We start from the raw sequence: 14,313 nt of genomic DNA on the forward strand, positions 1-14,313 counted from the left end.
TTGAAGTTGAGCTTGCCAATTTTAAAACATTAACATAAAATAATTTGGATCCGGTGAAATATTTAATTTCTTTAAAATTAATATAAATCCCTTGAATACATGGTGTTCATACAAAGTTCTGTGATGTTGTTTACTCCACAGTATTCAAAGAGAAACTAAAGCACTTCATCGAATCCCTACAGTGTGGAAGTAGGCTTTTTGACCCATCAAGTCCACACTGACCATCCAAAGAGCATCCCACCCAGACCCTCCCTATCCACATAACCCACATTTGCGATGGTAAATCAATCTGGCTTGCTCATCTTTGGACTGTGTGAGAAGACCCACACAGACATGGGCAGAATGTGCAAACTCCACACAGTCACCCGAGGAGTGGAATCGAACCTGGGTCCTTGGCACTGTAAGGTGGCATTGCTGACCACTGAGCCACCATGCCAATTACTCTGGTCAACATGTTGATGCATCTGTTAAAATAAGAAGGTTTTAGATGAAGGTGATGAGCATTCTTAAAAATTTGCATTTCCACAATCTGATTTTAAGATCCAAAAGAGAATTTATCTTGGATTTTAAAATGTTGATCTTAAGCTGGAAGCCTGCTTTCCCTCATTCATGTCACGTACCTGGAGTATGCAGTCTTGTTCTTGACTGGTGATGCCACAAATGGTATGTTAAATTTCAAGCCAATTAATATAAAGCAGATCTCTCTAACCAGAGATAATAAAAAGGTACCAAAGGCTCCACACAACTGGATGCATTACAGCCATTAAAATCACAAAAATAACACTTTATGCTCCTTGGAAATATTTCTAAATCCATTGGTTTTGCAAGATAGTTATGTTACATTATGTTCATTCACTGGAATGTTATTTCTGCTGTCATGCAGGAAACACTGACAAGTGTTTCTTGCCTGTGATAAGTTTATGATTACCCTAGAAGCCCTGATGACAGTGAGAATCAACCGTACAGTGTGGAATGGGATCGCAGATCAAATTGGACAGGGCTGGTGGATGCCTCCAATGGGGACAAAAATGAAGTGCGTGATATCTTGCGACGATACAACAGCCATGACTTACCAGATAGTTTGAATTTGCTTTCACACCATGCTATTGAAGATTTGAACCCATAACTTGAAGCTCTGCTAGTACGATCATTGTTATGCTACCAAGCCCAATGAATAGAGCATGTTGTTGACTATAAAACAGTGTCAGTTACAAAACTCTACATCAATTCAGTGATATCACATTTATTTCCACTTTACATTAACGTTGTTGCACTTGATGAGCACTTCACATGAAAATTAGATGATATAGATGCACATATTTTTGTTTGCAGTGAATGTACATGGCCCAGAGTCTGGGGTAGGAAGATGATTGTGTTGTCTGTGCACTGTTCAATTCGATTATGTTCAGAGAAGTTAGTGCTGCACAAGAATGTAACCCAAAGTACCATACTTCTCTTTGAAGAATTAACTGACCATGACTGTGCCTTGGCTGTTAATTATTAAACGCTTGACTGCTTTCCTGTTTGGATTTCCAATGATTCTCTTCATACAGCTTTTTTGGAAAATGAAACGTGAGTCAAGGAAAATAAATAGACATGATAAAAATAACACAGCATATATTTTTTGATGAAATTCTTTTAGTGTGCATTCTTGATGAAGACCAAATCTCCTTGAGTGACTCAGGACTATATTGTACTGCTTTCCATTGGCCCCTGGGAATTTGATGTTGTCCTAACCTCTCCGCCAATTTCCTCTCTTGCAGCACTGTGTTGTTTGTCTATTTTTTCATGTCTACTTATTTCATTGTGCTGGAATACTCAAAAACACACAAGTTACTGGCTACTGGCATTTATTACTCAAATGCAAACATGAAGTACAATGCCGTGAAACCTCTTGCAATGCTACATACTGTAAATGTACTATTCTATGAGATCATGTGAAATGGCGAACAGAAGAATGTTTCTGAGCAGATACACAGCATTATAATAAAGACAGGGGAAGTTGAGGTCACTGAGAAATACAGCATGTCTATCTGTGACTTTTGTTTTCCTTATTCCAAAGAAGATGTAACCCAGAGTACTGTACAAAGGTGTAGTGGATCAAAACTGAAATGAAAATTTGATGAAGGTATTTACTTTATTTTGTGACACCTTCTTGTGGTATACCACAACTTGCTGGTCTCTGCTAACAGTTGGCCAATGGCTTTCTGGGTCAATGTGTTTTTTACGATTAAAGTGGTGGAAAGTGTATCAGGTGGCAGATGTGCCCATGGACCTATCTTAGCTCAAATCATGATGCTGTGTGAAGCCAGTTCCCATTGCAATTGGTCCTTTACAGCAAAAATATCAGGAACATTATCTGCAAATTTTTTGACCGAAAAGCAGTTTTTGGTAAAAGAGAGTGTTGTCAATTTCACTGGGGCCAGTGAGACTCCTTAAAGAGAGAGTCATAGATGATGTACAGCACAGAAACAGACCCTTTGATCCAACTCGTCCATGCCGACCAGATATCCTAAACTAATCTGGTCCCATTTGCTTGGCAAAAGTGAGGACTGCAGATGCTGGAAATCAGAGTCTAGATTTGAGTGGTGCTGGAAAAGCACAGCAGGTCAGGCAGTATCTGAGGAGCAGCAAAATTGATGTTTCTGGCAAAAGCCCTTCATCAGGAATGAAGGTCCATTTGCCACCAGTTGGCCCATATCCCTCTAAGCCCTTCCAATTCATTTACCCATCCAGGTGCCTTTTCAATGTTGGAACTGTACCAGCTTCCACCACTTCCTCTGGCAGCTTGCTGCACTTACACTCCACCCTCTGCGTGAAAAAGTTGCCCCTTAGGTCCCTTTTATATTTTTCCCCTCTCACCCCAAACTTATGCCCTCTAGTTCTGGTTTGCCTCACCCAAGGAAAAAGGCCTTGTCTACTTACACTATCGGTGTCCCTCATGATTTTATCAACCCTGAGCGAGTGTTGAGAAGATTTGTAGCTCAGGTTGAGGTTCTGGTTGATTTTATCAACCTTTATAAGTTCATCCCTCAGTCAGGGATAACAGCCCCAGCCTATTCAGCCTCTCCCTGAAGCTCAAATCCTCCAACCCTGGCAACATCCCTGTTATTCTTTTTTGAATCCTTTTAAGTTTCACAACATCCTTCCTATAGGAGGAAGACCAGAATTCATTCTCTGTCACGCACTCTGGAGGAGAAGAACCAATGCATCCAGCAATGGGCTGGAAGTCCCACGCTAAAAGATTCGGACATGCTCCATTGAAATCTGCTGATATTATTTAAAGCATAAAAGCACCTTTAAAAATCATTGCGGACTAAATATGTCTAGATCTAAAAAAAAACTTCTTTTTCTGAGAATTTACAAAGTTAAGTAAACTTTCTGTTTTCTCGATATGACCAGATTGCTTTTTTTAAAACCAATTGTCATTCAGTGTGGAGCTCCCAACCAGTTTCTGGCCACCAACCATGTGCACTGCAGCAAACCTCTTTTTCAGCATCTGTTTTTATTTCATGCAACATTCATAAAAGCTATTTGTCCAGTTCCATGGACGACATGTGGCAGGGAAATGAGGTAACTGGCACAATGGAAAGGCCCTCCCAATAATTAAATGTTGGTCTGTATGTAATAAATTGAAAGCCTTTCGTGTTGAAAAGCATCAAAGTCTTCCAAGGTCAAGTCAATTTTGTCTTTCAAAAAAGTTTATCAAAAGAGGGAAATGATTTTATCAAACTTGGAACTACGTTAAGGCTATCTCTGAGGCTAATCTCAGGGGAGGAGGAAAGGGATTTACTCGCAAATCTTCTTAAGAGGGTTTCACTGTATTTCTGGCCAAAACCAGCTTTAAAATGAGCCCTAATTCTCATTTGGTAAGCTATTTAAATGCTGTTTTCTTCAGTGTTCTCTCATACAGATGCTCTGGCCCAGACTGGAGTTGAAACCTATCATTCTGGAATCAATTACAGTGAACAGGGTCAGATGGGTATTGCTTACCCTTGGGCTATGAGTTCAATTCATAATGGATTAATTTTCAATATTAAATTATGTGATCAAAAGATAAAAGAGACTTAAATAATGAGCCAGCTTCCATTTTCATATCTTTTTTTCCAACGAGGTCAGTTTACTTTGGTTAATAATAATTAAATTGAGCGATTTGGCTGTGCTGGCGATTGAAGCCAAATGTAAGACCATATAAGATGAGAGGTGAAATTAAGTGCTATAGTCCCGTCACTGAAACCATTTTTTTTCTGTCTGTTGCTATTGTGATTCATTTCCTGTCCAAAAGAAAAGCCCAACAAGATGGTGGAAAGAAAGACTGACTGTCACATCAACTGCACCCCGTTATATCTCTGAGAAATCTCACAAATATTGAGGACTGTGACTGTTATGTAGACAAACACAGCAACTATTGTTTTCACAGCAAGATCCCACAAAATAGCTAGAAGGTGTTGGTAACTCTGGGTTAATTTTGGACAATAATCGGCCAGAATAGTAGGAGAAGTCTAACGGGATCTTTAATGTCAAGTTGAACCATGCATGCTCCATCTGATTCTCAGCCCCTAACACAGTGCAGTATTTCCTCGGTCATGGCTTTGCAGCCATTGTTGCCAATTATGCACACAACCCACACCTATTTTGCAGAGGTAAAAGCCTATCATCTGAACTCATCTGTAACAAAGGCCACGTGGAGAAATTGTGTTTGATATGGGAAATCTTCAAATTGTTTGCATTTGTCACAAAATAACTTCCTTTGTCAAATATTGCCAAAAATACATAAGAATGTACATGATAATATGACTTCATTGTATTTGGACAGATTTTTCTTCTCTCGGCATGACTAGAGTCAAAGGCTGGAATCTTGTACTGCTCCCAATAGTGGGAAATAAGGTGGGCAAGCTGGCTTAATTGTGCAGAAGACCAAAAATCAGATGTTGGAAGGAAACAACAGTCCAGTATCAAGTTCTCACAAGTTTGATGACAGGCTCTTTTGAATACATGCGTGTGTCACTCAAGCTCATGAAAAGGCAATCTCACCTGAGTTAAGTGCAGCTTTTCAATTCAATAACCTGTGGGGTGTAGTCCAGCGCGTGTAGATGGTGCACAAGCTTTGGGGAGTCAGGGGTGAGTGATATGTTGTGGTATGGAGAGAAGTGCAACATCACTTTCAGGGACTGGAGAATCTGATAGGCTGAGCCTTGGATTTGAACATAGGAAGTGAGGCAAATAACACAAGTGGTCATGGTCAAGATGGGCATTTGGATGCTCATGTATTTAAGCATGTGGGCAGGGATGGCACGTAGAAGACCATGATTGTAGGTTCCAGGGTAACATGGGGAGGTTCAAGAAAGTGGGAGGAATGGTTAGTAGAATGACTCAGGCTTTTTAAAAAATTCATTCACAGGATGAACGCATTGCTGACTAAGCCAGCATATACTGCCAATTCCTAATCGCATAGAGGGCAGTTAAGAGTCAACCACATTGCTGAGGATCAAAAGTCGCATGTAGGCCAGACGAGGTAAGTATAGCAGATTTCCTTCCCTCAAAGACATTAGTGAACTAGACGTGTTTTTTTTCCCAACAATCGACAATGATTTATTGTCATCATTAGTCTCTTAATTTCAAACTTTTATTGCATTTGAATTCCACCAGCTGCTGTGATGGAATTTGAACATGAGTCTCCAGAACATCACCGAGGTCTCTAGATTAATAGTCCAATGATATTACCAGTGGGCTGTCGTCTCTACTTAAGAGTGATGGGCAGAGCATGTGGGTAATGGCGGAAAGACAGAAGTGGAGGAACGGGTCTGAAATGCAGTATTCACGATTTGTTCAAGATTTTCTTGCAAACACTGCTGCTCTGAAACAGATCTTTCGAAGTGGGAGGAAGGTTGATTGGGTGGGGGTTCATAGTGTGCAAATTGGTTGACTAAAGGGGCTCATGAGGAATTACATACATGGATGAGAACCATAGACAAATCAGCTTGATATGCATCCTCCTCAAATAGCACCATTTCCCAAATGACCCATGCATCTCATTCAATCAAGATTCCTGCAGGGTCAGGAGATGGAGTAGAGTATACAAGGAAGTATGGCTTCTGCAGAACAGGGAGGGAGGATGATGGTAAACTTCTAATCGATCATTGGAGACAGAAGTTGCATTTTACAGCAAAGGTCAATGTCAGAAGAGAGTGATGCAGGAAATGCTATGATAGAGTCACAGAGTCATGCAACATTGAAACAGACCTTTTGGTCCAATTCACCCGCACCAACCAGACATCCCAATCTGACCTAGTCCTATTTGCCAGCATTTGGCCCATACCCCCCAAAACCCTTCCTGATCAGACATCCATCTGGATGCCTTTTAAATGTTGTAATTGTACCAACCTCCACCACTTCGTTTGGCAGCTCATTCCATTCATGCTCCACCCTCTCTGTGAAAAAGTTGCTCCTAAGGTCCTTTTTAAATCTTTCCCCTCTCACCTTAAACCTCTGCTTTCAAGTTTTGGATTGCCTCACCCTCAGAAAAAGACTTTGGTTATTCACCTTATCCATGCCCCCTCCTGATTTTATAAACCTCTGTAAGGTCATGTGTCAGTCTCTGACACTCCAGGGAAGAAAGTCCCAGCGTATTCAGCCTCTCACTAGAGCTCAAACCTTCCAGTACTGGCAACATCCTTGTAAATCTTTCCTGCTCCCTCTCAAGTTTAACAACATCTTTCCAACAGAAGGACAATACTGATGAAGGGCTCATGTCCGAAATATCATCTAACCTGCTCCTCAGATGCTGCCTGACCAGCTGTGCTTTTCCAGCACCCCACTTTTCAACTTAGAATTCTATAAGTGGCCTAACTAATGTCTTGTACAGCTGCAACATGACTTCCCAACTCCTATACTCAATGTTCTGACAAATGATGGCAATTTTCTGAAAGTTCTGACTGTCTTGGGTTATGCTGAGGAATTACAAAATGAGTGTAACCAGGGTGAAGCTGGATGGTCACTGATAGCTGGTGAGGTTATTGGTCAAACGTCATGAAAGGGTGGTGGAGTGGGACTCAAGGGTGATGGATGGAGGATCCACAGCATTTGGATAGCTTTATAAGTCAACAGAGCTTTGAATTTCTAGGTCCGTGGGTCTTTTCAGGGCTCCAGTGGGGTATTTGTAGTGCCTTGCTGTTCATTTAACAAATGTATCAAAAAGCTCACTAATGTCCTCTTCAGAAAAGCCAACAAATTTGTGAGACTTCCTTAAGATCCAGCCAGTTGGAGCTGTGGGATTTGATAATATTGCTAGATTTTTGCAGATACAAGGGACAATTAATTGTACCACTGAAAGACCTCCAGGAGGTAGCCAGAAACCTTCATAAACTTTAAAGGATTTCATTCTATCAATGTGTAACTGGTCTACAATCACAAGAACAGACTAGGAAGGGTTTAGAGGAATATGGACCTAGTGCTGGCAAATGCAGGATATCTGGTCAGCATGGACGAGTTGGACTGAAGGGTCTGCTATACATCTCAATGGCTCTATAACTCTAAATCCTTCAGGGAGATCTCATGATTCTTACATGCTAAATCTCAGATCTCAAACAACTGTTTGCTCCCAATCGGCAGGTGAAGACAAGAGATGTAATGTACCCATGTGTCAGCAAAAGCAATAAAAGAGCAGAGTCATATGATACCTTTCTGTGCCTTTTTGCTGGCCTTCACATCTGCCAGCCTGCGTAAAGTGCTGATTAAATTCTGCCTTTCACATCAGTTCACAGATAAGTTAGATCTATAAGAGTAGGGTTGGGAAAGGTGCGTGGTGCTTACCGTTCTGTGCTACTGAATGGCATCTTAAGAAGATGAGGGAAGAAACTTTGAGGGGAAAAATGAGTGAAATGTGCAAATGCAACATCTTTTTGTTTCTGTCAACATTATAAACAACAAAGGAGCCTTCTGAAAAATGAAACTGATCCCTGGATCATGTATTCTCAGATTCAGTGAGGTGGATTAGACTTTTGTGGCCTTGTTCATAGAGTACTGCTTCTTTCAAGTCTCGTTGCATTGTCACTGATGTCAGGAAGAAAAAGGCTGTAGTTTTCTAAAAAGCCTTGCCCTGTCATGAAGGCACAATCCTTTGATTTTTTTTGATGAAGTTGAGAGCTGCGAGTGGCAAAGTGGGGAGTAGTTCAAGAGGTATAACAGCTTACACATACGTTGCTTAAAACTCTGTTGCTCTAGCATTTTAGTCAGTGTACAAAGATCTTAACCGTACAATATGAGACAGTTGCTCATGGCTAGAAAGTGCATTCTAATTGGCAAGGATAATTGTGGAGGGGTCTAAGTTTTCTTGCCCTTGCTTGGGGTCTCAGTCTAAGCAATGTTTCCTGAATTTCTGACAAAACTCTTTCATCATGATGGTGGCGCTGAGCGAAGGGGGCCCCCAGGGAGAATCATAGAATTCCTACAGTGTGGAAACAGGCCATTTGGCCCAATAAGTCCAGACCGACCCTCTGAAGAGTAACCTGCTCAGACCCATTCCCCTACTACTCTACATTTTCCCGAGTGACACATTCCTGAACAATTTAGCATGGCCAATTCACCCAACCTGTACATCTTTGGACTGTGGGAGAAAACCAGAGCACCTGGAGGAAACCCATGCAGATACGGGGAGAATGTGCAAACTTCACACAGACAGTCGCCTGAGACTGGAATCAAACCTGGGTCCCTGACACTGTGAGGCAGCAGTGCAAACTGCCGAGCCACCATTTTATCCTCAGACAGTTGAGGGATTGACATGAAGAGGAGTGTGGGACCAGTCCATGGATATTTGAGGGAATGGTTCGGATAGAGTGGGTGAAGTAGTCAGGTGGTGTGTGGAAATGGTCTGGAGACAGAATTGAAGTCCTGGTCAGGGAGACATGAAGGACCAGGCTAGGCAAAGAGTATGGGAGCAAGTATGGGAAGATGCAGGAGAGGGATATCGGAGTTGCTCATGGAAGCTTGAGGGACTAGGCTGAAGAAAAATTGAAGCATTGTCTTGTTAAGAACACTTGGAAATATTTTGAGGTGTTGTGATCGACTTACCTTTTCTGTGGTGTTCTCTTTCTCTCATGGAGATGTGTGTAACCACTCTGTGGCCTCTTCATGGTACTTCCTTTGTTTCAAGAGCTCCACCTGTTGAGGTGGGAGTGGGTTCGGTGACTATAACAAGAACGACCTATCTCTCTGGAGAACGGGTGCTGCAGTATATTGGAGAAACTCCTTTCCCTCATATTCTTTCCAAGTTCAAGCTGGTGAAAGAAATTTAGGTCTGATATTGGGAAATGCGACTCAATAGAGCGATTAACACATAGAATGAACTTCTAGGCAGTGTGTTTCAGGGAAAAACATTTTACTCTTTCAACAAACAGTAGGATGGTGTGACATGGGCTTTTTTTTAAGGCTGGATATCTGGCCTATGCCACCTATGTTGATCCCCTGATTTGTTCTTTTGCCAAATATATCTAAGGATTAAAGATGAAAAATAAATGTCTCTGGAGAATAGATATATTAAGTTTGGTGTAGTTTTTGGAATTTATTGAATGTAGAAGCTGTTTTTCCCACTTCCTTTTGTGTCAATTGTCCAGTCAAAGTAATTTATAAATCAAAGGTCTTTGATTAGTCCAGAGATGAGAAGGGCAGGGGAGTGTATGTTTAAAGCTCCTGTAAACTGATTTAACTTTAAACCATTGACTCTTTATCCTTCATGGCTACAGTCTGGGACACATGCATAAATAAATCCTCTCAACTAATCCAACCCATTCATGCAACTTCATGTGAGGTATTTTTCAAAGCCAAAGGAATTTGAGTTTTGCACACTCTGCTCATCAGGTAATTTTGGAATAATGTCAATATTGTGGCTGCTCTGGGAAGATCAAACCCTGTCTTAAAAGCAAAGCAGTGACTCCATTGACTGAGATAAGCTTCAGTTACCTGAAAGGCCCCCAATGTTTTATTTATCTGACGCATAGCATCGATGCAACCATCGTGGAATGATAGTGAGTAAATCTTTTACCTTCTGGTCAGGATGACTGAAGAGCCACCTACAGCGTACATCATTCTGTCACCCAGAAATACATTCAATGGTGTATTTATAAATGATTAATGATATCACATTCTTTGATTTGTGACAAGTGAGCGCCTTGATGATATGTCTTGTGAATCCCAGTGGCCAAATATGTGAGATAGCCAGACAAAAGCTCCCTGTCTGTTGTTTGAACTGAGCTCTGAATCTATTTATTTCAAATTGGCTTGTAATTAAAGTGGAGGACAAAATACGCTCCTTATGAACAAGTTAAGAGCTTGATTGCTAATGTTCACATCGCTCGAAATGAGAAGGCTCTGTTGCTCAACACACATGAGATTTCACCAACAATTTGGGTTTTAATAATTAACAGTCGTTTCCCATTATATTCACATGCACATGGATGAAACATGTTACTTACAGAGATACAACCACTTGGAAAGAAATTCCCTGCCCTCCTTCACTAAAGTTATTTCAACATAAATTTGTTCCCTTGAAATCCAAGAATAGTTACCTTATTCACATCATGGAGTGTTGCTGAAAGCCACAATTCTTTGATTCAGTTTGGACAGTGACACAGCTACTTTATTGGCATTTGTTTAAGACAAATGGCTGTGCCATAGGGTATTGCTCCTGGATTATTTGGAGTCAGGATGCATATTTGAGTTGAAACTTCTCGCCTGCTCAAGTACTTCTCAACGAATCAACTAATTCGAGGGGAATATCTCAAAGAGGTAATCTGAGTGAGTGACACAGTTTGTAAGCTCCTGAAATCAGTCAGGAAGAATTACAACCACTTGTAAATTGTAGGCTGAAAATTAGAGGGATCTGTCATGGACTAAGACTTCATTTTAATGTAGAGAGACAAAGATTGCTTTGTGGCTGTGATATTGGGAGTGTAACTGTATTGCAAGAAATGCTGAACTTCTGTGTATGTTTATCAGATAGGTTTTACTGCATTCCACTCTATTATCTGTAGGTTGTGTATGCCACTTCAGAACCCTCGACCTAATATTTGCGCTGTTTCAACAACTGAACTGATAAAATTGTGCTCAAGTTGCGCAGTTTGTACTGAGGAACCACAGAGAGTCATAGAGCCAGACCTGTCACTATCTGACATCTAATTATCATTTCAGATTCTTTTCTTTGAGCACAATAGTCCAGCACCACCTAGAAACTGATCTGCTTGGCGAAACACAGAGGTACATTGTGAAGTCAAGTGGCCATTGTTGAAGAGGCTTCTGTTGGTTATTAACTGTCCTGAAGATAGGAGAGTTAAAGAATAATTGAAGATTCAGCAGAGATTTTTCAAGGTTGTGAATGTAACCAGCAAGAGTTGACTTCTCCCTTGCTGTCAAGAGCCATTTTTCTCTTGCCCATTCAATTTCAGGGGAGTGATCCTCAAGCACAGCTCTATGTCAGAGCAGTGGGTTTGGCTGTAAGTTGTCTGCTTGCATCTAATTTATTTGAAGGTGACTGAATCATTGACTTACTTGCAATGCTCAGCTTGTTAACACAGTGGGGTGGCTCCAAGACAGGGAGATCGATAACTGGTCGGTCTGCTGCATCTCAGAGTCTGAGCAACAAGATGTTCTGAGCAAGTGTGAACTGGCTGGACAGTGGTGTTAAGTAATTGTTCCCCATCTCTCCTGATCACCCCCTCCTTTCCTGAAGGCAACTTCTATAAATTTAGAACTTTTCCAAATGAAGCATTTTGGTGGACCACAAATTGGAGAAATCCTGCCAAGCGGGAAGATTGAGATTTGAGGCAGTTGGCAAATGACTGGAGGAGATTGTTCTTTCAGACAGTTATTCTGATTGCAATACATTTTTTAGAAGTTGGGGGTGGGGTGGGGGGGGGAGGGGTAGGTGGTGATGGAAGCAATATGAGTCATAACTTACAAAAGAACATGGAATAAATACTTCAAGTCAAAAGGTTGGCAGGGAAAATCAATGAGGAGTAGAACAAACTGGATAATATTATTTTTCAGCGTCGTTACATGGACGATGTGCCAGATGGGTACCTCCTGTCATCAGTTGTCAGTGATTCTATAATTTAGAAATGGATAAATGTTTGATCTATCAGCAGACTCATCTGCATTAAAGATAGAGGAGGTTATTTTGATGATAAGGTGCAAGCAAGCACTAAATTGGAACTGTGTTAATAAGACATACCTGTTTAAAAGTGCCAAAGTAGCCAGGAAACATCTTGTCTGTGTCTTTGAATAGATCTTCCTGAACTTCTTGTTGCCAGTTTTTAATCAGGGGAATAGAAGCTCACTGTCCATGAGCTAATGTTAGAAATAGACCTGTCGATGGGCTGATAAGAAGTCCTTGTCTCAAACCTGTCTTCAGCGACAACCTGGTTTCAGATAATGCCTTTTGTGCAATGATCTGTTGCCATTGTTAGTCCAGTTTTCAACACATTTGAATGGTATTATTTGTATGTATTAAACATCAGCATCTTGTTGCACTCAAGTCAAACAGACCAAGTTTTCCAGTGACTAAAATAAACAAAATCTGGCTTCCAGGATTTTCATGGCCTGCAACTTTTGAGATCATATTCTATCCTTCTATTGACAAGGTAAAACTACGGCCTTACAACTGGTTCTTTGAGAGTCCTGAGTCATCCAACCTGAACAAATCTTCTCGTCTTATGAGGCCGCCATTCACAGATTGGTTATATTGTTATCACTGTTATCACTGCGACGACCTGAAGCCTTTGGTCGTTGGAGTGCAGTGTTTATAACAGTCATGGTTTGGAGGTGCTAGTGTTGGACTGGGGTGTACAAAATTAAAAATCACACAACACTAGGTTATAGTCCAACAGGTTTATTTGGAAGCACTACTCCACAATTACCTGATGAAGGAGCAGCGCTCCGAAAGCTAGTGCTTCTAAATAAACCTGTTGGACTATAACCTTGTGTTGTGTGATTTTTAACTGTTTATAACAGGATTCTCTTCAACATACCTTTTGTTTCATTGAGAATTCTGCTTCACGTTACCTGACAGGGCAAGAGGCATCCATGTGATGCACATCGCCATCAACTGGACATGTGAACACATTACACCTGAGAAACGAGAAAAAGGCTGCACAGATTTTGTCTTTCGTTTCACAAACTAAAATTCCAGTGATAAAGATAACCATTTTTCTTGTGGATTTAGAAGTGCTCTCACTGTTACACTGAAATAACTTTGAAGTCTGTGTGCACAGTACAGTGAAAAGGTAAAGGAGCTGCACCAGAGTACTTGTTAAATGGAGTTTCTTTTTCGTAGTGCCAGTCTCTTGAAACTGTGTTTAGCAGGAATTCATTGATGAGATTCTGCTGATTAAAAAAAGTTCAAAAAACAGTTGTGTGCACATAGTACAGGGAAGATATGAAATACTCTACTTCAAAAAAATCAAAAATGCAGAATTTGTTGGGATATATTTGTTGGGAAGAGGGAAATGTGAACTGAACAGATTGATGGCTGATCTTTGAAATCTCTGGTGTCCTCCAATTCTTGCCTCCTGTTTTGCTGATTTCAATGACTACACCAGTGTCAACCATGCCTTTTGCTGCCAAGTGGCATGACGATGGATCAGAAATCAAAATAATTTGGGCATTTGAATTTTCAGATTCAAGTATGTTTTTATAAAAGAGGTCTGTTGCAATGGAAAAATGACGATGGATGTAAATTCACTGACTGTACAGCAGAGTCCTGTGTGGATCCATGAAATATCACTCTTCTACAGTGTTAGAGAAAGCTCCAACATAAAGATTAAAAAGGAAGAGATCATGCGAGATTAACCTCCCTCCCCCAAATCCCCTTACAGCAGGAAGTCATCTCCTGCAGACAGGTTTGCATTTTACCTCTCAGGGATATACATAACATGGGGTTATAAATCAAATGCAACCGCTGCCCTGTGTGTGTTGGTGGCCTGGCATATTAGTGTATGGACTTGGGTTCTATGCAGGTGACAGCATGAGAACAGACATGAAACATTCCTGCATTGCAGGTTAAAAGAAAGAGAAAATGCACTCTCTCCTTTTGAGTGCTGCCAGTCCAGTCAGCTGCAGTCAATAGGAATAAGAACAAAAGAATTTCAGACAAGCTACAAAGACAGGAATGTTAAAACTGACTGCCCACTGCCAATGTTACTGGTAATGTCCTATGTAATGGCACAATGTTCTACTGTTTACTGTTGCTACTCAGAAACTGATCTGCACATCCTTTTAAAAACTCTTGTTGAACTTGTTTTCTTCCTAAACTGTGTTGCATTA

This window comes from Chiloscyllium punctatum, chromosome 35, assembly GCF_047496795.1.
Source record: "Chiloscyllium punctatum isolate Juve2018m chromosome 35, sChiPun1.3, whole genome shotgun sequence".
Taxonomy (NCBI): Eukaryota; Metazoa; Chordata; class Chondrichthyes; order Orectolobiformes; family Hemiscylliidae; genus Chiloscyllium; species Chiloscyllium punctatum.